Genomic DNA, 26,749 nt, shown 5'->3' with positions numbered 1-26,749 from the left:
CGGCGTGGCTATATACACTTCTCGCAAAAATTAGGGGAACAAAAAAATTTTCGAAATTTTTTGGTGATTTTCAACAGGCTGTATTTCAGTGAAAAATGGTCGTACAAAAAATAAAAAAACAAAGCTTTTGAAGCTTGAAGACTCTAGTTTTTGAATTTTTCGGTTAAAAATTTTTCGAAGCACCGTTAGCCATGCAATCCTTGGATAAAGCACGAAGAAAAAATTTTCAAAATTTTTTACATTTTTTTTATCGCCTGCTTAAAGGCAAAATGGCATTTTTTTGCTATTTTTCACGTTAACGCTACAGGTGGAAAAAAATTTTTTTTGACATCAACCATGACAGATTTTTGTAGGAAATTTTCTGCAGAAAAAGAAACTGCCCTTCGGCTCGCTGGGCGACCAGTAGTTCTAGAGATATCGGCAGTTGAGTGAAAAAGGATCCTTTGGCATTCAAAATTCGATATCTCGAAGACAAATGGTCGTATCGAGGTTTAAAAAAAAGCATCTTGAAGCTGAATAAACAGGCTATGCGACCTATGCATTGGTTTAGCTCGGAAAAATTTTTGCATGCCCGTAGAGCGTAAAAAAAATGTAAAAAATTTTGAAAATTTTTTCTTCGTGCTTTATCCAAGGATTGCATGGCTAACAGTGCTTCGAAAAATTTTTAACCGAAAAATTCAAAAACTAGAGTCTTTAAGCTTCAAAAGCTTTGTTTTTTTATTTCTTGTACGACCATTTTTCACTGAAATACAGCCTATTGAAAATCACCAAAAAATTTCGAAAATTTTTTTGTTCCCTTAATTTTTGCGAGAAGTGTAGTCAAAAATTATATGGGTTGAAAGTGAAAAAATGTTTGTAACTACAAAACTATTGTGTAGATTTCAATGAAATTAATTGCATTTGAAACAGCACAAAAACGCAGGGGATACGTGTTTTTGCGTTTTTCGAAATAACATCACATAGGGGGTAAATTACCCCTACACACGTGCAGCCGAATTCCTCATTTAACATTACGAAGCTCTTTTTAAGCAACAATTTAAGAGCTTTTTCGTATCAATAAATTTCGGTCGCATTTATAACAAAAACCAACCCCACAAATTGCCGAATGGCTTTTGGCAGAGTTTCTTTTACGATCGTGAAATCTTCCGGAGCCCCATATTTTAGTAGTTTGTGAGGTTACTGGAATCGATTCTAAGCGTACAATTTTGAAATTCAACATGGCTAATGCCGTAAATATTTAGGTTATTATTTTTTTCCAAAAGATTGAAAGAAATCGGTAAGTTAACATGGAATGGCTTGTATACCATTGAAGAAATAAAAGTTATCTTGCGACGCAGAAGCACCAAAACAATTACATTTTATTTCGGTGAAATTCTAATTTTATCTGCCTGTTGCGACGTATCTGAAGAAATAGAAGTTATCTTGTGACGCAGGAGCACCAAAACAAATACATTTTAATTCGCCAAGTTCTAATTTTATCTGCCTGTTGCGACGTATCATGCGAGATATACGATGAAAATAAATCAGATTTTCCGGTCGACTGGTGCGTAATAAACATTAGAGCTCAATAAATTAAAGTATCTTGTCTCCACCGCTCTCGCGGCTGTTTACATTTGGACCTAAATTTCGGGCGGCCAGTCCAATAGATGCAATCATTATGTGCAGCCGAATTTCGATTGATATTATTAATTCTGTCCTTGCAATTTTGGAATCATCACGTCGTAGAGGGCATAAAATTAGAGAAATATGATATTGTTAGATTTATGAAACGAATACAACGAATGGGCGTAATCGGGAAGTATATTATTTTATAAATCCGAACACGTCAGTTTAGCTCCAAGTCGAGACTAAATCTCTTTCTTTTTTTCCGGTCTGTTAATTTTTTGCTATCTGTTGACCGCTAAGTGCACATTATTGTACACCGATGAATACAAATCTGGACTTACTACGAATCGTACAATATTTACTACTGTACATACTACTTTTTATTTCCGTAAGCGAATAATCATGAAATTTATCACCCGTTTATACCTGAAGTAAGTTCACCAGACTTCTATACTTCTATGTACACATTATCTGATCGAAACAATGGCTGTTGCTCAATTGGACCAAATATACCACTCGGTTCTTTGAGGACCAAAAAAAGTGGGGGAAGAAGTATTTCTTCAGCTGATATAGTTGGCTGAATTGTGTAACTGTGTGTAGTACAAGCAACTGGATTGCACTAGACTTTTCACCTTCTTTTCTCCTTCAACTGCTTAAGTTCTTCCAGAATGCATTTCCAATTCGAAACCACTTTGATCTGAATAATTCAAATTCGATAAACCGCATATTTTTATATTTTTCTTCACACCTTGTACAAATTGCTCAGCTTGTTCTCTCAAACTTTCGGCATTTTCAATCGTTTTTTTGGTGATGAATTTATTAATTTTCCTCGATACAATACGATGGGCAATTTTAAATGAATTCACCCAATGTTCAGATGCTTTAAACCAAAGGTCTTCATGGCCTATTTCTTTTTGGGCTTGTAGTAATAAATTCTAGCAATTTTTTCCTTGTGAGTTCTGCCCTTACTTGAATAATGAGCACAGCGATTTAATTGGCGAAAAGATTTTACTTTTCTGAACTTCTGGTGGACACGTTTCATGCACAATTTTTTTTTTTTTTTCTCGACCTCTGGTAATCAACTACTCTTGACTTGTATTCAAATGACAAGTTTTCGCCATTGCTAGTGCATGCGTCTGGAGGCGATTTTGGTTCATAAGGTGCAGGTGCCCATTCTTCATTTTGTACTATTTCCATTTCTAAATTTTTGTACGGTTGTGCAAAGTACAGGGAACTTTCTTCCTCTATTTGAACGCCAGTGTATTCTTCCATTGCATTTACTAATATAGTTTCAAAATGGTTTTTCAACTTTATTTCCTCATTATTTATGGCCGTTTGAGCAATATTCATTGCTTGAAATGTTGTCACAAGTAACCGTATAACGTTGAAAGGATTGATCTTCATTTTTGTTGTGAAAAAGCATTAATGCACTTTCAAATTCTTAGTTACATATAAGCCACAAACAACTTATGCAAACACACCACTGTCGATTTAAGAATATAAACTGAAAGCTGGCAGCACACAATGACTGCACTTATTGAACTGGCGACCTGTTGCTGTTTATTTTTAATATTTAGTTATTATAACTATTTCCGTTCAAATTAATATGTTCCAATTACTATTACTTGATCATTAGCATTTCCGTTTAGTTATTGTTATTACTTAATCGCGAATGTTAGATTTCATTTGTTGTCATTGTTACGAACGGCCCTTTTGAAACACGCGTCACGCGCTAACCGCGAAACTGCTTGCCTAGCGCATTTCTGCGACGGTCGCTTCCACGCACACAACTAGATGAGTCAAGGAGTGCATTAACACCGAAAAAGTGGCGCAATGGCTACTCTGCAGAATAGTGCCCCACCACCGACGAAACCGAGCCGTAATTTGGAACCCATCGACACCTTCAAGTCAGTCGAAGTTGAGGAGTGTGAAATCAACGAGATCTCAGCCTGGAGATAAGTGAGTGGTGCACCCCGTCGATCGAACCGGCCACTGGAAAGGACCTTCCATCAGCCAGAAAAGGCAACGTGGAGACTCAAGATTTCTTAACGGAATGGCTCGGCGAATCGGTGGTGTGTCCTAAGAGTCACCCTCGCGCTACCCAAGGTGGCGCACTCCTTGACTCACCTTTTCCTCAACCGTAACGTAATACTAAGCTATCCTTAGGCCACTTTGTCATATTTAATAGTTTATTCGATTACCCTACTCGTCTTTAATCTTTCTTTGTCATTTGCAATAGTGTACTTAATATAATTTAGTATACAAAATATAAACCATTGTGGACAAGACGAGTTCCATCTATTCGTCCTGTCCATACCACTGAGATTCTGTCACCCAGAATACTAGACTCTTATCACAGCAGGTGTGTTTACACTTTATATAAACGAAACCCAAAGTTATCTATTTCCAACCGCTCGGCAATAGATTACATTTATATTCTTTTAGATCACGTCGGACGAGATCCTTCAGATAATCGTCTGCACGTAACATCATATTAAAATTAAAATTAAATTTGAGTTATGAAAATGTTGCGTAAGGCATTTATACTTGAGTTTTCGCTATTAATGGTTTCCATTGGTGGAAATATTTCGAGGTGTAGAAGCGTGAACTGATTGATCGTCACGACCTGATTTTCACAAAACAAACAATCAATAAATTCCGATCGCGGCATGGCAGGAAATCTGTTGCGCGCAGAAGGTCTTGTCCAGAATTTGTTTGCCTTTCCGAATGAAATGCTCTTCGGTGAGAATTTTAAAATTGTTTTATTCAGAGAAGACGTTTATAACTGCGATAAGCTTCGGATGATGTAGTTTTTCATTGTGAATGAAAATTTGTAAATGGTTGCGCAGGAATAATAAAATAATGTTTAACTGCAAAGAATATGAACATCTCTCTCTCGTCGGCTAGAAATATCGAAAGGTACGGGGAGATATGAATCCTCTAAACCGATAAGCGATACGGCCCAGGGCGTCCTTTGGAATAGCCCTGGGTGTGCGTTAGATCCCTCGCGGAAGTTGCTTCCGAGATTTGTTGGATCATTCACTCGTGCACAGGTAAACCGTGTGGTAACCTGGGGTCAATTTTGGCGTCGCGAGCATGGGGACGAGTGAGAGGGAGGGAGAGAAACAGAGAATTGAAATTACTACAGTCAGAGGAGGGTTTCTTCTCTGTGAGATTCGAAGTAAAATTCAGAATCGTGATGACGCATGGAATGAAGATATTTATTCAATACTGCGGAACCTTGATCCGAAAATATCACATTGTGGCTTATTTACCGTAGCGCTGAATAATATAAGTAATAAATGACAAATAAATAAGTACAGATTTAGTCTATATTGAAATGAAGATTCTCAGATTGTCGAGCATTATCAGTTGCGTGCGCAACCCTCCCCGCTCCGCGCTCGGCGATGGCAGGGGAGGGGGGGGGTTTCTGACTGTATAAACGATCGCGCTGGAGCGAGAGCGTTTGTGTACAAAGAACTTCGGTACTTAATACATCGTAACAATAAAGAAATTTAGAGATGAACCCTTCTCTCTTATACAAATAACCCCTTTCCTTAAGGGACAACACCACTGTGATGGTTTGAAAAAATCGATTTTTTGAAAACCATTTAAAAAAATTTTAAATACTTTTAAGATTAAGATGCCGTTGGACCCAGGTCGAACTTACAATTATTTTCGTAGATATTGAATATTTTGCGGAGTGGTGCAGCGCTCCGCGCTGCGTCGGTTTCAATGCTAAAGTTGAAACACTTTGGGCCGATGATTATCCCCAACGTCTCCAGAACTTTCATGAGGCTTCTCAGGCCATCATTGAACACTAATACCGCGATATCAGTTGCAATATCAACGATTTTTTTGCCTCCGGAGTGGGACAAATTCACAAACCTAAAACTTTGAACGCGTTTTTCTCGAAACCACTTTTTTGAGTGCGGCACGCAGCAAAACTCGAGCAATTTTTATCCGATCGACTTCAAATTTTTACTGTATCAATGAGAATAGATTATCTCATGAACTACATAGGATTTTTCGATATCTCAATAATAATAAAAGTTATAGCCTGTTTCGACGAGAAATTTTGCTCAAAAATCATTCTTTAATTTCAAAAGCGTGGCTATTTATTAAAAATCTATTTTTTTCCAAATCCCTACGCACTTCACTTCAAAATATGATACTATTAACGAAAACACTGCGAATTTTTTTTTAAGTCTACGTTGAAGAGAGTTTTTTTGCGTGCCGCGAACCACTGCGGAGACAACAGCTCCTGACGCGGGAGCTTCCCCAGCGCCACCATGCAATAGGATAGGTTATCGTTCAAAATAAATGGTTGAATAATGATTTTGATTGGTAGAAGATAACGTATATTCTTCAAACGATTAATTATGAAATCAATGAATGATATAAAAGAAAAACCACAGAAGGTATAATCATAAAATATCTGAATTTAAAGATAGACGGCGTCGACGGATGAATTCATATTCAAACACAGAGATGCGGTAGAACTAGTTGAATTCAACCGTTTACGCTTCTTTCAAAACGTAGAGTTATTTTAATAATATATGAATAATCTATAACTAAACATAATGCTTGTTAAAATTATCTATCTTGAACGACTATTATTTCTACTTTTGGTCGGTTATTATTAAGATGGTATCTCTCTTTTTAGATTAAAATGTAACTTATGTTAAGGGGGTATTCTAGTGTAGAGGCATGAATTTGAGGTGTTTTTTGAAGTGCTATAAACAAAAAACAAAAAATATTTTTACCATCCATTTTTTTATCAGGCGTTTATTATCATTTCACGATTACAAAAAAAAAAAAAACAAGTCAAAAAATACAAAATTGAAAGTGCTATGAGTTGTTGAAGTGGGGGGTACAAAAAAAATTGCGCGCCATTGTTGTCACGATTGCAAGCATTTTCAAAATCAGAAAAAAAAAAAAAAAGATTATTAATCTACATAAATGCAGCTATCGTACTAACCAAAAAAAAGTCGAAAAAAAATTTTTTTTTGCCAAATTACGGCTGTCCGAAAAAATAATACGTTTTTTTTGACTTTTTTGGACGTTTCTGAATTTTTTAAAAATAGTAAAAATTATTATTTCGTTATAATAATAGTTCGTGCGATAGAGACATGTATTGAGAAGATTCTCACCAAATTTCAAGTAAATCGGTTCAATAGAACTTGAGAAATCATGTCAACCGTTTTGAAAAATGTAGTTTTGAGTAAAACGCGTTTAAAGTTTTGAGTAAAATTCGTTCCAGCCGAGCCAGTATTGAAGACGTGTCACTAAAATAGCTATATCTCTGAAAATAATTGAAATTTTGACTTGTCCTTTCAAGGACACATTCTTAAAAGGTTAAGCTTTGAAAATATAAAAAAAAAAAAATCGATATTTTCAAATTTCTACACTAGAATACCCCCTTAATAGTCCAATTCTACGTTACGGATCAGTCGATCCGTAGAACTATACGCGTTACTTGGCTCTGAGCCTGCAAAATATGATTTGGGGGCCGAGCTGAAGACAGAAGAGTGTCTCTCTAAATAGTCAAGGTTATTATCTGCAGTTAGGCGCCAATTCTATCTTGCTCACTTTTGCTATGGAACTCTATGAGAAAATTTATATTGATATCCTCAGAAAACAATACTGAACGTTCGACAGTGGCTAGTGAAGCTTGCCACTCGTTTTTATTAAATAACACGTGATGCAAAATTTGGAATGATGTTGAAGAAGACTACTCGAATTAACTTATCTTTAGATGCAAAATTCGGCGAGATTGAGAGCCGTTGGTCGTGTAGATCGGTGTCCGTAGAATTCTGGGACAGAGCCTCACCTCGAGATCGGCAGGGTCGATGAATCCCAACAATGATGGACGTCGGGCATTTAGTCTTTGTGAATTTCGAACGGTACTCTACTATCGAAAGCTATTGTTTGAAAAAGTCAATTTGGTTCACTCACGGTATATGTATATATTTTGAAAATGATTCTAACGATTATTAATTAAAGACGATAATGTAGCTGGTTATTATTATGAGCACTTAATATTACCTGATTCTGTTTGAATCAGGGCCGAACTTGATTTAATTAAGGAAAATGGAATGGCATTAAAATGTCTATTCGCGAAATGATGAGATTTAGTAAAGAACAGTAAAGATTGGAATGTAGAAGATAGTGAGTATTTTTCAATTAACATAACAAACCGAATGCTCGGTTTTGACGAATTAGCGCGAGACTTTAGGCCGGTCACAACTGAGATTTTCCAACGCTACTCTTGCTCGAGAGGGCTAATCCGGGTTGACGTCCACGCACTTTACGACTTGACAGACTAAAGACAATGCTTCTTGGGCCTGAGGGTCCAAGCAGCTGCAATTGCAGTAAGCTACAACGGTAATTAGCCAATGAAGTGCGAGGGTGACCTCCCGGTGCCGGAATCTACCCGGTCAGCGTTACTTCGCGCTCTTCGACGATGTTCCGACGATTCTCAATCTCCTCGCTTACGCGTGTAAGATGTTGACAAAAAGTATCTTAAGATAATTCTTACGCATTCCTCCACACATCTTAACAGATAATCTATTTTAATTTGGTGGTTCCAAAGTTAGTGGTTTATCCTAATTATTGATGATAATTTTGACTTAAAGAAAGAGATAATTCCAGGCTGAGCGCTGCTGATGGTAATTCAGCAGTCTCTTGTCTCAGTTCTTGGTACCAGTTATAAGAAATAAAGTTGAACCTTATACTAGGTATCGTTGCTGGTCTCTACGTGACTTTTTCCAGGAGGGGTGGAACTCGCTGATGTAGGAAATACGATATTTTAATGTTATCTATGGCTGTAGCTTTCGTTACAGCGTTGCAAGGGAATTTTGAAAAACTCTTCACGTATTGAGAGTCCTAGTTATATTGTGATTTCGAAAAAGGTACGCGCAAGCAATACGCCGGACGTAACATACGCTTAGAATCGATTCCAGTAACATCACAAACTACTAAGATATGGTGCTCCCGAAGATTTCACTATCGTAAAAGAAACTGCCAGAAACCATTCGGCCATTTGTGGGGGTGGATTTTTGTTATAAATGTGACCGAAATTTATTGAAATGAAAGAGCTCCAAAATTGTTGCTTAGAAAGAGTAATGTTAAATAAGACATGTTGAAGCAAAATAGTACGATTCTCATGGGAATTCGGCTGCACGTATGTAAGGGTAGTTCATTCCCTAAATGACGTTATTTCGAAAAACACGTATCCCCTACTTTTTTCTGCTGTTTCAAATGCAATTAATTCTATTGCAATCCGAACAATAGTTTTTTAGTTGTAAAAATTTCCCAACTTTCAACCCCTATCATATTTGAATTCAACCCCGTCGTAACCGGACAAAATGCATTTTTCGTTATTCGCTACAGAAATTATTCTCCAATTAGTTTTATTAAAATATCTCAACTGGAAGTATGTGAAACTATGAAACAACCACCGAGGATGCCAAACTTTGGGGGTTGATTTCACCCCTTCAAACCGTTTGTCCACCTATAAAAAAAAATAAGTGTCGCTTAGATTTCGATGAAGAATAACATATCCTTAAATGGACGACATCGGAAGGGGACACATCAGGCAGTTTCCTTGTCGGTCTTATGTTACGGGGTGGATGATTGTCATCACGGTGAGCGGCTATTGATGACCGCATCCACACCCAGCCGTGATGTTACTACGGCCTTTTTGGGTTCGCAACCCGTCGACTGTACGCACGTACGAGGTGTAAGAGGAAATGAGATGAATTAGTATTGAGGAGCTGGTTGTTTGAGTATATAATCGATTTATTGTAAAAGATAAGGAAAGTACTATGAAAAGATGTCCAGGAGGAACACGCTAATGAAAGATGATTCAAGGGTGAAAATATGGGAAGAAGGATGCAATGGACTGGCTAGTTTCATTTTAGGAGTAGAGCGTAGGAGAAGCAGCGAAGTCACGATGAGAAGTGGATGTAGTGTATAAGGTAGCTGTAACAGTATGGGAAAAGAATCTGAGGTCTGGCGGACGTAACACATACAAGCAAAGTAATTTATTAAAGATAATTAAAGCATTAAGCAACCACCATCACAGTCGGATAATTTAAGGGGACTAGGTACCGAAAATAGGCAGGAAATGCGATAAAATTCAAATGGCATTTGTAAAGATAAGTGAAGTTAAGTGAAACAACATAAATTCATTTTCTTTTTTACAATGTTCTTATCGGAATTTTGACTATTAAATTCAATAGTTACAGTGCCGAAAATTTAAATATTTAAGGGAGGTATGGGGAGATAAAGAAAACCACGCGTCTCACTATGCTTCCTTATCGCCACGATTCCGAGCGAACGGTTACAGTTTTTGGAAATTTCCAAGTGCCACTCTCTTCTTGGGATGTTCTATCAGCTGAATAAAAATTTTTTTTGAAAAAACATAAAAATTAAAAAAGCAGCCGCTAAAATTCGAAAAACATGTTACGTCCTTAGTCCCTCTTCTCACTCACAACTCATTCTTCGTTCTGACTATCTCCTCTTCTTCACAGAACCTTGATCATGCACTCTGCTTTCTGCATTCGCCAACGCTTCATTCCGCTCGTTCCAAGACACACCCTCGAGTTATCTTCCGTTCGGCCAACATCTAAATTCACCTCTTTTCCCTTGTTGCTCCTCCATATCGTCTCATTGTATTCTCTATATCCTTGACAATAAATCAATTATATAATAAAATATTCAACTCATGAATGCAAGTTCCTTTCATATCCTCTTATCGTTCATACGTGCGCGCAATCGATGGGTTACGAACTTGAAATAGGCCGTAATAACACGGCTGGGTGTGGATGCGGTCATCGATAGCCGCTCGTCGTAATCACAACCCCGTAACCAATTGGTGGCAGCGGATTCGCTCGTCGTACTCGCCTCGCGAAATGATTGATGGATCTTTTTTTTAAATCAGTACAAGATCCCGAATCACCCACCCTGTACAAAATTCGTGGCAGCGGATCGCTTATCGAACAACCCTTGCGAAGTGCCAAGTGGAGTTTCTCTTAGAAACATCCAACTTTATAAATCACCATCCCATAAGCATCTTGTAGCAAAAGTACTTCCCTCGCGAGTGAAAAAAAGAAGGAAACTGTATCGCTCACAGTGTTTTGAAATTCTACCTAAAGTGTTTAACTCTCAGAATAATCGGCACAATTCATCTACTGAACATGTAACGACCCCCTACAAAGTGAACTGAGATACCATCCACAAACGCAAATAAAACTGCTTAAATTGCAAATCTACAAATGTGTTCAAAGTTTGAAATCACCAGAATTACACATCCAATGTCATCGCGGTATAAATCATTCTTATAAGTGAACTACTCTCAGCAAAGAGGAACTTCAAGTGCAACCTTTTAATTGTCGAACGTGTAAACTGAGCACCTGTATGACGTTCTCTGCGATTCAAAATACACAATGTGCCAATCCATATTTGGAAACATGAAGACTCCTATGCCCCTGTTTGAACAAGTCGAGTCCGTGATGGATATTTTCCCGATATTCGGACCATCATACGGATATTCTTCTGTGGTTGCAACCGCCGGTAGAAACCTGAGCTCAGCTCGCTACGATAAGGCCCAAGACACTTCAAATCGACGCTGCGAGACCACCTCCAATTCACCGAAACCGTTACCGGCACAGCATCATCAAAACATCATCACTCCGTCGTCAACAATCACCAACTTACCCGAAACAAGCTTCTTCATCTTGTCTTTTAAACACTAATTTTTCGTCTTCGATTATTCTGTATTTTCTACCTCAATCGACCGACATTGTCATCGTATATGCTGCTGCACGTACTCGTATATGTACCCCTTATTCATCGAGCAAGAAAAAAAAAAAAATCTACACCAAAATATCGACCTCTTTCAACGTATATTTTAATATTCAGCCTTGCCTTTTGGACACGTACCATATGAGGTATTCCACACCGTTTCACCTAATCGGTGAAGGTCACCGACGCCGATCTTGGTATCAATCTTTTTCTCAATTCGCCTATTGGAAAAAAAGAACATGTGTTTGGCCGTTTTTCGTTTAGGCCACCTGTGTCGATTTTATGAATTTTCCGACTTTTCAACTTCTTCGAAACAGACTTTTTTTAACTGGCTCTATCTTCAAGAGCTTTCATTCTTTTCAAAAAATGATATAAGTATAAAATGTGTCAATAAGTCCGAGCTTTCTGAAAAAAATTTTTGAAAATTTTTCCAACCACACAAGTCTAAAATTTTTTGGATTGCGACACCTTCGACTTTCCTGAAACTTTTTACTTGCATTCGACCAGTTACAATCAAGTTTTCCTCCAAAGGAAATTATGGACTTCCGATTCGTTCGGGAGTTATACCATCATAAGTGCCGAAAAATCAAAAAAATTAACGGAAATCAATCTTAGTGTTTTTTAATGATTCTTGAATACCTCAAGAATCCCTCGAGGGATTCTTGTGAAATTCAATCTCAACGATCCTTGTCCTCTAATCTATTTGTGTAAATAAATTCAGCTCGATAGCTTCAAATTTACGTAATTTAGAGCGATTAACTCGATTTTTCAAAATTTTGTAAAATTCAAACACCTAAAAGGATTCCTGTCAAATTCAATACCAATCGACCTCGTACGCTGCCCAATTTGTGCAAAAAAAATTATAACCATAGCTTGAAATTTACGAAAGTTAGAGAGCGTACAACCATTTTTTTGACATACACACACACACACACACACACACACACGCGCGCGCGCGCACGCACGCACGCACGCACGCACGCACGCACACACACACACACACACACACACACGCACGCACGCACGCACACACACACACACACACAAACACACACACACTCACACTTATGGTAATTTTCAAAAAAAATGTGTTTTTTCGACGTTTCAAGACATTTTGAACACATAAAATCTCAACAAAAAAAATTTCATGGAAACAAAGCTTCCTCTATGAGGAAGCAAAACAAAAAAAAAACAACCATACTTAGAAATTTTCTACCTGAAAATTTAATTTAGTAGGGGAGGAAAAGAGGCTAAATAGTAAGTCACTCGAGCGCTGCGAGAACCTATTGGATCATAAAGATTAGATACTAAAAAGAAAAAAAGTTCATATCATATATGCTCTTTTACTGCCGGGGGAAGTAGGTGCTGATTTTCAAAAATGTAAAAAAAATTTATTATAAAGAAATACTCGAGCGCGTCAGACATTAATATCGTATACGCCCTATGTGCTTCCGGTAACAGAGAAGTATTAATCTGACGGCTTACAAGTCGGGGGTGGCAGCACGAAGGGGTAGAAAATGAAAAAAAAAAAAAGTTATTCAAGCTCGTCAGATATTCAGGGGGAATGTTAAGTGACCTCTAAAAGGTATCCTATTCAAAAGACTGACGATTTGGATGCCGTCAGAACTCACAGCCGATTTTTGAAAATGTAAAAAAAAATAGTGACCTTGAAATACTCAAGCTCATCAGATTTATATGCAGACAGTTCAGCTGGATGTCCTTGTTGTGCTAACCTATAATCTGATAATTATGTGGAGGAATTTCATTGTTCTGACAGCTTAAGGTAGTACCGTGACATGTAAAGGACACCAATAGTCAATGGCTGTTGTTTTCTTTCTCACTCACTAGTGCTGTCTTTCTTTACCGACTATCGCTCACTTACTTCCACTCACGTGAATCATCGCAAGTCACCAACTTTAAAAATTATTTACAAAAAAATAAATACTGCTTGTTTATGTTTTTTTTTGAAAAAAATTACTTGTTATATCCTCAATTAATAATTCTCAGTTTTTGAAAACAATCCTAAGAAAAATATGGCTGTTATTAAATAAAATAACTTTTAACTTTTTTAAAACACAATAAAGAAACCAAAGCGTCACAAATCTACGAACACGACCGCGTAGTATTGTGATCAGCCGCAGAAAGTAGTGGGGGGACGGTGCGAGAGAGTGAGAAATAGAGAAAAAGTGAGAAGGGGAGAGAGGCGCGGAGTGGGAAATACATAGTTCTCAGCACTTGCACGTACCTCACTTTATCAATAAATTTAGCTTTTTTACGGTGTAGAAACCGTCAGATTATATTATATCCGTAATTTTTACATGATTTCCTTCAAATTAAAAAAAAAAATAACCGCGCTCGAATACTTCCAGGTGACGTTTTTTTTTTGCAAACTAATTACTCGCTTATTCTCTTATACCATGATCAAATCGTCAGAATATTGAAATTGACGCTTTTTTCCATGTAATTAACTTACCTTCTATTAATCTGACGAGCTCGAATTAATTTGAGGATCGATTTTTTTTCACTAATCTGATTGGCTACCCTAGACGCACCCTTGTATATTAAGGGTTCATATATGGTGGTCGTTCATAACAGGGTGCAAGGTTTCCTCCCTTATATTGTTCTGACGCGCTTGAATAACACCCAAAATCCCCTCTTGGGCTCCCCTACTAATTGGCATAGAAAAGAAAAATTGTTATCTCGTTTTCATCTATATTGTTTGGGATATTTCGAAAAGTTTTTTTTTTCAGCAAACATGTATTTTTATAATATGAAAACTTATCTGATCGAAGTTAAGATTGATTTCCGTAAGATATTTCCAATTTTTCGGCACTTATGATGGTGTAACTCCCGAACGAATCGGAAGTCCATAATTTCCTTTGGAGGAAAACTTGATTGTAACTGGTCGAATGCAAGTAAAAAGTTTCAGGAAAATCGAAGGTGTCGCAATTCAAACCATTTTGATTTTTTTTTTCCAAAAAATTTTAGAATTGTGTGGTTGGAAAAATTTTCAAACATTTTTTTCAGAAAGCTCGGACTTATTGACACATTTTATAGTTGTATCATTTTTTGGAAAGAATGAAAGCTCTTGAAGATAGAGCCAGTTGAAAAAAGTCAGTTTCGAAAAAGTTGAAAAATTGGAAGATTCATAAAATCGACACAGGTGGCCTAATCGAAAAACGGCCAAACACGTGTTCTTTTTTTTCGATAGACAATTTGAGAAAAAAATTGACACCAAGATCGGCGTCGGTGACCTTCACCGATTAGGTGAAATGGTGTGGAATACCTCATATGGATATATCCACGCCCATTCACGATGAGTGATAAAAAAAAAAATTCCAAATCATGAGTACTGGTATGTTACGTGAAAAAAGAGCTTTTGAATATCATAAATGACAATTTTTGATATTCTACCTTCAGTGGAAAAAAAACGAAAAAAAAAACCACCCTTAAAATTCATCGCAACAAATTCTTTCTTACGGAAAATGTTCAGTGACTTAAGAGCTGACCGGATATGCATATTTTGATTTCTGAACTATTCCCCCCTGACCATCCCCCGCTCCGATTCATTTTTCATCATCAGAAAACTACCCTTAAAATTCATCGCAGTGAATTATTTTTTACGGCAAAATGTTCAGCGATTTGAGAGCTGACAAGATATGCATAATTTGATTTTTGAGCTATTCCCCCCTGACCACCTCCTGCTCCGATTTGATTTCGATCATCAAAGAACTACCCTTAAAATTCATCGCAGCCAATTCTTTCTTACGGCAAAATGTTCAGCGATTTAACCCTTCGCCGGCTATCCATGTTGATATTGTCATATCTGACTTTGGCATGTCCTGGTATCTCGGGAAGGGGAAGTGGATGCGGCTTGGGACCGGCACTTAAAAAAACTTCACGGTGGTATACGCGCAAACACGTTAGGATGCGTCAGGACCTTGCAAAGTTACGACCGTTCGAAGTTTGAAAGTGAACGAATTCATCCCCGATAGCCTGCGGCGTCAGTTTTTTCGACTTTTGACATACGTATAAAATCCACATTTTCTCATTGAAAATCAAAGTCTCTTACCGTATTTATCAAGTTTACCTAAATAGTATATTATGACACTATTGTGGGAACTGTTTTTTTACCTTGCTCGAGGTTGTTCGCACGAGCAAAGCGAGTCTGAACTGTCATATAACATGTCAACATTCATTTTTTCACTAATAAATTACATATTTTTGTGATGAAAACATTGTGTTTTCATGAGTATTTCAATTTCATGCGAAATTTCTCCCTTCGCAGTAGCCTAATTTCAGGTGGTGAAGTAAATAGGTTTTTTGGAACCGAGCCCAATGTGAGTAGGTTTTTTTGAAAGACCATAGCATCAAGAATAAACCCCTAGAATATTCTTTCGTAATAGAAACTTGGGTTCAAGATATCGATTTTTTAGTGAAATGGTCGAATTTACCCGTTTTGCATTGTTTATAAATTTCTATTCGCTAATGGGTCAAACATTTTGGAATGAAAACTACTAGAATATTGAGATGAGACCCAAAACTGGTTCCCTGAATTTTTTGGGAATTTTTGGGTACTCCCAAGTGGGTTAAATATAGCCGATAACGATATCGTCATGGATAGCCGTTGGTGTAGTCAAAAAAAGGGATAGCCGGCGGAGGGTTAAGAGCTGACAGGGTATGTATAATTTGATTTTTGAGCTACTCCCTCCTGACCACCCCAGATTTGATTTGTTTTCGGTCATCAAATAGTCAGAGTCGAATTAGTATGAGAAACTTTATAATTTGTATCTTATATTTTATTTTTCACGCGCTATTAGGTGGATTGGCATATTCAGGCGTGTCGTGCCGTTATTGAAAAATCGAATTACGTTACCTATGTGAAACGCATCGACACTGACTTTAGATCGCTATTAAGTATGTACCAGTTGACAGCAGAAAAAATAGATGAAGTTTACGAATTTGTATCTTGACAACCAATTATTTAATTCGATTGGGATTCGTTTTATAAAAAAAGTATGTACATCGGGCTTCATCGACGTTTTTTTTTCCTTTTTTTTATTAGAATTAATCGATGAGAAGCATTACTATTGACAATAACGTCAACCATTTCGCTCGGTGACATGTTTTGCGGTTCATACGATTCCGAGGTGGCAGTACGGCTTGGAAAAAAATGTGATAATTTTTTAAAAAGTGGGAACGTGGCAACGAACAATATTTGTTGAATTTGGAGAATACATTTGCATTTTTTGGTTCAGTTCAACTGACAACTTGGAAACGTGGGCAACACAAAACATGTCGCACAGCGCAATGATTGACTTTATTGTCATTAACAATCCTTCCTATTAATTGATTGTAATTAAAAAAATATACAAATGACGCTCAACCTACACACTTTTGAATAAAAAAAACTAACAAAATTGAATAATTGGTTGTCGAGATGTTACATCTCAGATGTAAGATTCCGAAATTCACCCTCTTTTTTATCCGTCAACTCGTATATATCCCTAACGATGACCAATAATAATAAAAGAGACCGTAGTGAAGAATAAGAGTAATAACAAGAACTTACAACAATAATAAGAAACAGCGACAAGAAGCAGTAACAACTATGACAAGAATACAAATAATGAAAAACGAAACATCAGCAAGAATAGTAACTAGAACCACAAACGATGATGAGAAATCAAAAAATTCTTTTACATCGTAGATTTTCAATATGGAGCTCGCAAACTATATTTTCCTTCACCTTAAAACCGATAATAATAAAAATTGTGAAACCACTGCAACAAATTGAATTATATTATTTTTCGTTAAACCTTCGCACGGAATAATTAGTCAGAATAAAACAAACTCCAATCGAATCGTATGATTGGTCGTCGAGATATAAGTTCCTAAAGTTCACCCACTTTTTAAGCAGTGGACTTGTATATACTCTTAAAGGAATAAAAATATCTGAATATTCGTTAGCGTATGTTCAAAAATAGGTCAACAAGCTCATTCAAAGATTTACTGGAAAACCGTGAAAAAATTAAGCACATCATATACCATACTCAGTTGAAATTGAACTGTTAATAATTTAAAACGTCAGGTAAATATAATGACAATGCGTGATTATGTGTAGTCTTTAAAAAGAAAATGGGCATTAAATTGGTATTTGAACAAAATACAAACGAACAATTCAATCAATTTCTACAAACACAATATAGATATTTTATTCGAATCCAGACAAAAATCTGGCTTCCATGTTCTTAGGCAAGGAATGTGAGCAGGACGTGAAAGATTAAGTCAGGTACCTATGTGAAGTTGGCATCCCACTAAACAGGAAGGCATTTTTTTTATATTTTAATCGATTGTACTCGCTGTATACTTGACAGTACCACCTTAAATTTCGTTTGTACCTTAATGGGAAAAAAAATTGGTCCGCAATTCATGTTAAGCTAAATATTTTGCGTTAATGCTATTGTAAAAAGCATCGTTTGTACTTGTTTGTACCGACGATTATGTCGATTGCACCTGTTTGTACAATCGAGAAATTGTTTGTACCCGTTTGTACCGACGATTAACAGCCAGAAGACAGACTATCACAACCCTACCCCAGATGCATGCCTGCAAGGATTGAGGACAGGGCTATGTTAGGTGCCAAGCGCAAGGTGCCAATACAGACCTCCAATGACGAGACTTATTGGCCAGGATCCGAACCACCCAGATTACCGCTACAGCCGTTTAGATGCGTCACCGACTGATACGCGAACCGTCGATGCCACTTATCAGCCAGGAGCTAAATCAACCCTACAACGTATTTCGCCGTCAGCCATCAAGCAAGAGTAAGATTGTCCCATGCACATGTCTGATCGATGGATCGCAGCGTGTACACCAGACCCGAGTAGCAGGAGATGGGCCATGTCAAACTGGCGAGTTTTGGATGAAAGGCCCGTGTGGTATTTACCGCCATTAGGACGTCCTCGGCGCGATCGTGCCGTAGGGCGAGTACCGAGTTGCGAAACCGGAGAAATGGACTGCGCAGGGAATACCAGCATAGCAACGAGCAGGCAGCGTCTTTCTACCCCTGTAATATCGAAAGCGCAATATTCAGTAAGATCATCATTCCGCCCAATTTCATTACCTACCGGTAAGATCTATTCCCTCAAGCATCACGGTACTTTCCAGTAAAATGACAGTAATCACGATGTTTGACGTCTTCGAGCGTGAACGGTTTTTCACAAATATGACATATTGTCTGTAAATTAAATTCGTCTATTGGATTAATTTATTAATTTAATTGAGCGGTTCATTTTGTCTACCTAATTTTTTGAATTTACTGTAACATCACTGTAAATTTACTAACCTAATACAGACCTTACTAACTAAATTTACTAATTTACTAATTTAGTACCGTAATTTTAATAGACCTGTGTATTAATTCTACAATATTATGGATTGTAAATTTGATACATTAAGAAAAAAAAAATAGATGCAAAACACGCGTATCATTAACTTGAATCATTTTTTACGAGCACACACAACATTTCAACAACTTATCAGTACCTACAATCGATGATAACGCATATTAGAACAATTAAAAAACTCGGCGAATCATTTTGTCCTAACCTAAGCTCGAACCCCGTTCGCTCGCAATATTCGGATTACTAGTCGGACACCCTAGTACGCCAAAATATGTTACGGGAAACGATGACTTCATTTGATTGATAATGCAATACACCGTTCAGACGAGCATGACAGATAAAAATACAGTCGATGAAAACTCATAAATGAAATTTTAGTTTCAGAATTTATACTCACACTAAAATTTTATTTCAATTTACAAGAGCATTGACTTTCCAAATATTGTCAATTGTTAGTCAGTAAATCTACCGTGTAATTGTCTCAAATCGAAAATTTGACTACAAATTTATCATTGTACAAGTAGTATAGCAATGGAGGTTCTGAGTACAAACACCTTCTTTACCGACCGAACCACTCCACGCACCCCAGATGCAAACCCTTGAAGGTTACCCCCACTCTCGTCAGATAAAACGTGCTCTGCCGTACCGACTTGAGGTCAAAAACGTGCAACCTTACCCACAGTTGTATCGGTTGACGGTAAGAATCGCACTGCTTTACCAACAATTCTTATCGGTCTAAGGTCAAAATCGTGCTGTTTTACCGATAATCTTACCGACCGAAGGTCAAAGTCCTTATGTAGTGCTCGTCTGCTAACGGTAGAGGGCGCAGCGGGGGCGAGAACTTTTTTATTGTCCCGCATTCTTTTCCCACGATAGGACTGCTGATGTGTGACATTAACCACTTCAAATTCCTTTCCCACGGTAGGACTGCTGATGTGTAACATCAACCACCCCCACATTCTTTTCCCACGTTATCAACCACGCGACATTCCAAAATTAATGGTTCTGAGAATTGTTTTTCACTTACTCGGATGCCGGTTTGATATCAACCACGTGACATTCTTTTTGGCTTGTAACTGTCATGTGAACTCAACGATGAATCTTGAACGGGTTCAGTCAAGACCAGAGTGCAAGGTCGACCGATAGCTGCGGTAGTATACATTCACAGCCAAGGCTCTGCGGTGTTGTGTTACTATCGCTCTAGGAATGCAAAACATAACTCGGTTTGAGTACAGCTCGGTCAAGGATGGAGAGCAAGGTTGAATGTTACATAAGCTTTGTATTGAAAAAAATTTTCTTACAAGAGCTAAGGTGAAGGTGAAAGTGTAAAATTATTTCATGAATATTCTTTAGAAAACAGTTTTTTCGAGTACAATTTTTAGGGTACAGTTGACAATCACTTTACAACGATAATACAATAATTCTATTCAACAGTATCATAACCAGGATAATATATTCGCCAGGAATGCGGGACCGTTCTTGTAGACGCTTTTGCGCAGTAACACAAATCGTACACCCTCGCCATCCGAACAGTATGATGATTTTGTAGCCAATTTTGAAGTATCAGAACGTTTTGTGCTGCACAGATTGCGTTGGGTATTGTATGCACGTCGCATCTTAGAGACACCGCTGAAGTTTTTTGCAAGGTTTGAAGTGACGGACAGTCGAAATCCAGCATATCGATGATTTGAACTTTGGCGACAATTTTGAGCAATTAATATTGTTTTTCTTTTCCTTTTATGTACACGGTTTCAGCTTTGGAGGACAGACGGCTACCATCCTAACAACAATTTCACTTGAAATCAAATGTTCGGGATATATCAGACGACGACTATGCACATGCATGTAAAGTTTGGCAAACTTTTAACGTTCAAATTTTGGGAGAGTATTCGGACTTGTATTCACAGACGGTCGTGTTTTTACTAGCCGACGTTTTTCAAAACTTTCGACAGAGCTGTTGGACAACGTACAACCTGGATCCGTTACATTATTACACCGCGCCCGGTCTGTCGTTTGATGCGATGTTAAAGTGTACCGACATCGAGCTCAAGCTTCTCACCAACATAGATGTGGTTATGTTTATCGAAAAAGCTATTCGAGGTGGTGTGTCGCAGTGTTCGAACAGATACGCAAAGGCCAACAATAGATATATGGGAGAGGAATTCGATCCTGAGGTCAAAGAATCTTATCTCATGTACTTTGACGTTAATAATTTGTACGGTGCTGCTATGAGCTTTGCTCTGCTATTCAGTTCCTTCGAATGGGTATCAGACTTCGGACAATGCGACGTTCTTACCATCTCGGATGATGCGGAGTTTGGTTACATGCTGGAGGTGGATTTGGAATATCCTGAGGAACTGCATGAAATTCATAAGGATTCACCACTGTGTCCGGAGCACTATATACCTCCGATCTCGAATAGTAAGCAACCGAAATTGACGCCCACGCTATTTTCAAAAAAAAACTACGTTGTTCACTATAGCGTTTTGAAACAATGCTTACAATTACGCTTCAAATTACTCAAAATTCATAGAGTTCTCAAATTTAGACAAACCCCGTGGTTCAAAAAATACATAGATTCGAATACCAATTTGCGGAAAAAATCTCACAACGAATTCGAGAAAATTTTTTACAAAATGATGAACAACGTAGTTTTTGGCAAAACAATGGAAAATGTTAGGAAGTATAGAGATGTCAGGCTGATAACGAAATGGGATGGAAGATACGGTGCTAGAGCTACCATAGCCAAACCTAATTTTCACAGCTGCACCGTTTTCGACAAAGAGATGATTATCGTCGAAATGAGTAAGACGAAAGTCAAGTTGAATAACCCATTGTATGCAGGTTTCTCCATCATGGATCTGTCTAAAACATACATCAACGATTTTCATCACAATAATATTAAACGGAAATTCGGCAACCGAGCAAAATTAATGTATACGGATACCGACATTTTGATTTACAACTTTACCGTCCCCGACATATACGAACATATGAAGGAGGACTTGCATAAATTCGATACGTCTGATTTTCCGCTTGACAACGTTTGCGGAATGCCTCTTGAACAAAAAAGTTCTCGGCTTGATGAAAGACGAAAATAACGGGAAAATAATGCTGGAATTTGTAGGATTAAGAGCTCAATTGTACGCATTACGGGTCTTGGGAGATGAGAAAGACAATAAACGTGCCAAAGGTGTCAAAGGATCAACGTTGAGAAAATTAACTTTCCACGATTATTTGGAATGTGCGTTGAAATGTGAAAATTTGTCCACAAATCAGCAGTTGATATTAAGTCGAAAGCACGAGGTATACACCGTAGAACAGCAGAAAGTGGCACTGAGCTGGAATGACGACAAGCGGATCGTGTGTCAAAACACAACCGACACGCTTCCGTGGGGTTACAAGCCTGCACCTTAGTTTTGTAATTACCGTATCGTCATCTATTTAGGACTTAATTTATAACTGTACCATGACGTATAAAATATTATTATGTAGGATAGTGAATAAGAACGCTCCGAAATATAAAAAATTGTACAACGATGCATATGTCTGTCGATTGTCTAAAAAATCAAGATGCATACTTGTTATGTGTCGGGTATAAAATAAAGAGACACATACGTTTTTACAAAAAATTCATTTATTCAAATGTCACATGTCCGATTCGTTTATCCAACTGTTGTGTGTATTGTCAAAACTTAACCATGCGTTTTATAAATCCTTAAACCTAATTTACATGAATCGTTTTTAAAGTTAATAATCCAAACACTCCTTCTTAATCACTTTACCTCGCAATTGTTTAAAGATATCGGCTATCTGTTCAGCGCTTTTGGGCGTAATATAGCACGATGCGCACAGTTTGAATTGGTATCTGACATTTTGTTCAATTTCTGCAACGATCGTCAACGGAAATCCATCAAATCAACGACTTGAACTTTTTCACTCAGAATTTTCTAAACTTTTTACGTCAACTGTTGAAGCATCACGCAGCGACACGCGTTCCATGGTGAAATTTTTTTCAAAAAACCCTGTTTATCACACTAGTGTGACATTATTCGTATATTACTGGATGATACACTACTACTAATACTGCCACTATTAAACTGTCTGTCGTTAGTTGATCATTAAAGAGATCTGAAACAAAGAAAAGACATATTCAATGTACTTTCTAAAAAAATTTCAGAAACCTAACATTATGAAAATATACAAATTGCATATTTACATTCTCTCATGGACGCGAGTTACGTAAGACATCGTCTGGGTAATAGACCACCACTGTCTGCCGTTGGGTTCATTTCCAGACTTGCTATTTATCGGTATAGCCCACGCATACTTTGAAAAGATATCAATGCTGTGGGCATGTACTTGTAGCCTTTGTTTTGTCCAGCGTATGACGTCATATCAACAAGATCCGCCTGCCAGGTCTCGTCGATGCCGCACACGTCTACACGTCGACGCGGGTAATTCCGGCGTGCAGGCTTATGAAGTTCCGTCACCAGTGCTTGCTTTTTCTCGTTCATATTCCAACGCTCTTAGTCTAGTGTCAAATTTGGAAATTATTTCAGCGTTTCGAATCGACAGGTCTCTACCAAAGAAAACACATATTTAATGTAATTTCTAAAAAATTTAAGAAACCTATAATTATGAAAATTGACAAATTGTATATTTACATGCTCTCATGGACGCGAGTTACGTAAGACATCGTCTGGGTAATAGACCACCACTGTCTGCCGTTGGTTGAGTCTTAAAAAGATCTGAAACAAAGCAAACACATATTTGATGTACTTTCTAATAAATTTGAGAAACCTAGAATTATGAAAATTTACAAATTGTATATTTACATGCTCTCATGTAGGCGAGTTGCTTAAGACATCTTTTGGATAGTAAACTATCTTTTCCTTCTGACAGTACAATTCCAGAAGATGTCTGCAGAGGCTACATCGATGCGTATGCAACTCTCCTTGGACACGACGACATCGCACGCAGGACGGTAGACTCTCGATGCGAGAGAACGGTATTCTTTCGTGTTTCGTAAACGATGCTCTCTCATCCAGACCCTCCTCCCGCGCGCAGCTTATGCAATACACACCCTGTGGCCCCCTCCAATACAAGACCCTACGGCAGACAGTGGTGGTATAGAACCGCTGGTGAATGTCGCGTTCTCAATCCGCCCAGCGGATCCGTAGCGGAACAACCGATCCAGCAATGCGTACGATGTCAAAAATTTTTGGATCGGTGTTATCGAACAAACGAGCCATGCAAGCTGAAAAAAATCATTTTCGAGCTATGTGATCTGATACATACATATATAGTTTTTTCAAAAAATAATCAATCTTACTTTCGTTCAATTGTTCCGCCATTACGATGTTTCTGTGTTTTAAAGTTGGTTCGTAAAGTTGGTGTTCTGTTGATAAAAAAACGGAAAACACACACAGACAAATTAGACAATTGTTTGAACCATAAAAGTATAATCTACAAGTTGTATGATAAAACTAAAGAACTTTTCAACTGCAGTGATTTTTTGTCACCCACCTGCACTCCTCGCTGGATTGAGAGCAACTGATTTTTTCTCGGCACCACTTTTCGATGAGCATCTCCCTATGTTTAGGCCACTTAAACTCAACACCACAGGCAAAGTAAACTATCCCCTCTAACGCTCATAGAGAACGCTATCCACTCGAGTTTCTAGCGATTAGCTCACTTCCACAGTTCTATCGTACGTGAGACGTGTGAAAATTCTTCTTCAAGAACTGTCTCACCATCTTATGCGCTGCACTTTCGTTCGTGAAATATCTAGAAATTTTCATCGAAGAATATCTCATACGGTTGTCCGTGAATTTTCGACAATGTGTGAGTCAGGCTGTTGTTGCTTGCTCACAAAAGAGACCGTGCCAGCGTAGAGCAGTCCTTCTGAAGCAAGTCTTGCAACTATAGCTTTGTCAAGTATGTGCGATTGAAAGAAAAAGAAACAAACAAGGATTCTGAAAAGTGCTTGAAAATTAATAACCATCATGGAGACGGCGCTTAAGATTTTATGTAAGAAATCTTCACCGACAGAAATGCGAAAGTGGTTTCGTTTTGGAACTCAAAATACCAGACGTATAGACCAAAGTTCAATATTTCCAAGAAAAATACTCTGGCTGACCGTTGATCGGAATAATCAATTCGATTGTGAATATTAATAAGTACGTACTGGTACGAGGAGGCGTGTTCACATACACCTCGTTACCTAAGCATATCAGTGATAAAAAAGCTGTCGTCAACATTCGTAACAACGACTCTTACTGCTTTCTTTGGTCGGTCACCGCATCTCTGTCCCCATGTTACGTGCCAGCCGGTATCCACGGCGGCGCCCTCCCTGCGCCCTACCTGACCAGCGTGCAGTTACCATAAGAGAGCCTTACGTGCTCTTACCGATAGTCGTAGATTAATACTAACACACATAGTCACCATCATAACGTTCAAATTCTTATATCGATAGTCCTCATACGCTAGATTAACCGTTATTTTATCAGTCATATTCATAACATACATGGTATATATTTTTTCCCATTTAACCGTTATACCTTTCAACATTAGCTTTCACATAAAACCTTTGAATTACGATCTCAACCGTAATAACTCAAAGTAATAAACACCTGCAGTAATTAAGATAATCGAGTAGACTAAACACCGGAAACATGGGAAGAGAAATCACGGATAATTCACAAATAAAGAAACCCCTATTCCCAGAATCCAGGATAGCGCCCTTATTTTAACGGTAACAAGACCAATCAGCGATTCGCCGCTTGCTTCTCTAAACCAACTACCTCGCGCTAATCCACCACCGAGATCTCATGCACGAATCAGAAATCTTACCCTCAATTATTTTATCATCCTTAACCAATCATCCGAGACCCGCGAGAAACCGCGACTCCTTTTGAACTCCTCCTACTTTTCCTCTAATTCAACCTCTCCAGAAAATAGAATAGATCAGAAGAACTTCAGACATCATAGAGAACAGATCAGATCTCTACCAAAATCTTAGAATAAAATCAATATAAGTCATTCAGAACCTTCGAGACTTGTGACAGTTTGTCACTGCGATAGTGATTAACACCAATCTGTACCACGATTGTAAACCTACCATCGAGAACTGGAAGGAGACCGTTAATAAATGTGTAATTAACCCAAGTGTTGTCATAAATAATTATTTCAGTCACGCATAGTGATGGTTGGCACGAGCCCTACTTAACGAACTTTCAGAATTGTAGGCGAGTTGAACGAGAAGATCTGAGGAGCTGATCAGCGGATTCCCGAGATTTACATACACCAACTACGTAAGTCAGGAGAACGATTTAAATCACGCGGCGAATCAGAATCGACTCGAAACGTTCCTCTCGGAACGTAACACCCAGCTGACAACAACCATTCTAACGCGACCAGCTCGTACCCGCATTTCAGCCCAGTGCTACGGTATGATGGTATGAAGTTTCCTATGTCTCTAGATGAAAATTCGTAAATATCGGGGGCGGTGAAGTGGTATATTAAACTATTCGTGTCGGTATACATTAATTTTGCCTGATGTCCAAATTTCGGTTCTATAATGGAAATTGTGAATAAAGGATTTTGAAAGATCTTAAATGGAGAAGCCTACATAGATTGGTTTGTTGAGTTTAACTCTCGTTTTTACGCATTTCAACTATTATCATATTTTCATTGAAGATTGTACAGCTGTGGAAATTTGGTTTGGCTATAGTAGCTCTAGCACCATACCTTCCACCTCATTTCGTGATTAATCTAACATCTCCGTATTTCCGAACGTTCTCCATTGTCTTACCAAAAAACAGCGTTGTTCATTGATTTATAAAAAATTTTCTCGAATTCAGTGTTTGATTTTTTTTCTCAAATCTATGTATTTTTTAAACCACGCTGCTTGTCTGAACTTGAGA

At 37.9% G+C, this 26,749-nt stretch overlaps 1 protein-coding gene across 7 annotated transcripts in view; it reads left to right on the top strand.

Annotated features, from left to right (window-relative positions):
• The window catches only part of LOC124299090 (MAGE-like protein 2), a 219,027-nt gene that overhangs the window by 31,271 nt on the left and 161,007 nt on the right, over window positions 1-26,749 (top strand). The window lies entirely within an intron of this gene.

Source organism: Neodiprion virginianus, chromosome 1, assembly GCF_021901495.1.
Source record: "Neodiprion virginianus isolate iyNeoVirg1 chromosome 1, iyNeoVirg1.1, whole genome shotgun sequence".
In the NCBI taxonomy this organism is placed as follows: domain Eukaryota; kingdom Metazoa; phylum Arthropoda; class Insecta; order Hymenoptera; family Diprionidae; genus Neodiprion; species Neodiprion virginianus.
Note: the sequence above shows the minus strand (reverse complement) of the source record. Positions and strands in the feature narration are given on the sequence as shown.